We start from the raw sequence: 2028 nt of genomic DNA, 5'->3' as shown, positions 1-2028 counted from the left end.
GAGGTGACACCCTTTCAGTTCAGGTGATTGGGGAGGCTGAGCCACTGGACCCTATCGGACACCTAGTACACAAGGCCACTCTACCAATTCTAGGAGACATAATAATCCAGGAGACAGCTCTACCTAATATATAGAAATAAACAGAAAAGCAGCTAAAATGAGAAGTTAAAAAAATGTTTCAAATGAAAGAACAGTAGAAATATCCAGAAAAAGAACTAAATGAAAGCAAGCAAACTACCAGAGTTCAAAACAATGGTTATAAGGATGCTTATGAAACTTAGTGAGAATGTCAAGAAACTTACTGAGAAGTGAAAGAAGTTAGTGATAACATCAACAACATAAAAAGGACCAGTCAGAAATGAAGGATACACTAACTGAAATAAAAAAATAATTTACAGGGAAGCAATAGTAGAGTAGAGGATGCCAAGAATCAAATCAGTGATTTGGAATATGAGGAAGCAAAAAACACCCAATCAGAGCAGCAGAGAGAAAAAGAACCCCAAAATATGAAGATACTGTAAGGATCCTCTGAGACAACTTCAAGTATCCCAACATTTGTATCATGGGTGTGCTGGAAAGAAAAGAGAGGGAACAAGAAATTGAAAACCTATTTGAGAAAATAACAGAAAATTTCCCTTACCTGGTGAAAGAAATAGACATACAAGTCCAGGAAGCACATAGAGTCCCAAACAAGATGAACCCAAAGAGGCCCACACCAAGACATATAATAATTAAAATGCCCAAGGTAAAAGACAAGAGAGAATCTTAAAAGCAGGAAGAGAAAAGCAATTAGTTACCATACGACTATCACCTGATTTCTCAACAGAAACTTCGCAGGCCAGAGGGAGTAGCAAGGAATATTCAAAGTGATGATAACCAAGATTACTCTACCCTGCAAAACTATTATATAGTATTGAAGGTCAAATTAGGAGCTTCCCAGACAAGAAAAAGCTAAAGGAGTTAATTACCACCAAACCAGTATTATATGAAATGTTAAAGGGTCTTCTTTAAGAAGAAGAAAAAATAAATAAAAAATATGAACTATAAAATGGCAATAAACACATACCTATCAACATTCTAATCTAAAAATAAACAAACAAGCAGAACAGAAACGGGCTCTCAGATACAGAGAACATTTTGACAGTTACCAGATGGGAAGGGGATTGAGAGGATGGGTGAAAAAGGTGAAGGGGTTTAGAAGCACAAATTAGTAATTATAGCTTAGTCATGGAGGTATAAAGTACAGCATAGAGTATATAGTCAATAATATTCTAATAACTATATATTGTTTCAGATGGGGATGAGATATTTTGGGATGATCACTTAATAAGTTTTACAATATCTAATCACTATGCTATACACCTGAAACTAATATAATATTTTTTGTCAATTGTAACTGAAAAAAAATGATGTAAGAAAATAAGCAAGGCTAGAATAAGTTATAGAATTTTTTGTTGTTGTTGTTGGTTGTTGTTTTTTTAGTTTTTGTTTTTAAGGATATATTGCATAAGCCCAACTGTCATGGCTCAGTGGTTGAGCATTGACCGAAGAACCAGGAGGTCATGGTTCAATTTCTGGTCAGAACACATGCCTGGGTTGGGGGCTCAATCCCCAGTAGGGGGCATGCAGGAGGAGCCAATCAATGATTCTCTCTTATCATTGATGTTTCTATCTCTCTCTCCCTCTCCCTCCCTGAAATCAATAATAATAATAATAAAAGAATATAGTATATGAGATGGCAATTACATGAAGTGATCTGAACAAAGATACATAAACTTGAAAAACACACACACTTTACATAGGTCCAAAGTTTCATTAAGATAACTAGATTTTCTAGCAAGGGTGGGGATTGTCCAGACCATGGTTTGTAGAAGGCCCATGAAATCATTTGGTCTGGCCCTGCCAAGGCATTAGGAGTCAGCTAATTAAATGTTTGATCAAATGTCAAACATTTTTAAAATATATTTTATTGATTTTTTTACAGAGAGGAAGGGAGAGGGATAGAGAATTAGAAACATCAATGAGAGA

Source organism: Myotis davidii, unplaced genomic scaffold (genome assembly GCF_000327345.1).
Source record: "Myotis davidii unplaced genomic scaffold, ASM32734v1 scaffold166, whole genome shotgun sequence".
In the NCBI taxonomy this organism is placed as follows: Eukaryota; Metazoa; Chordata; class Mammalia; order Chiroptera; family Vespertilionidae; genus Myotis; species Myotis davidii.
The sequence above is the reverse complement of the archived record's forward strand: the minus strand, read 5'-3'. Positions refer to the sequence as shown.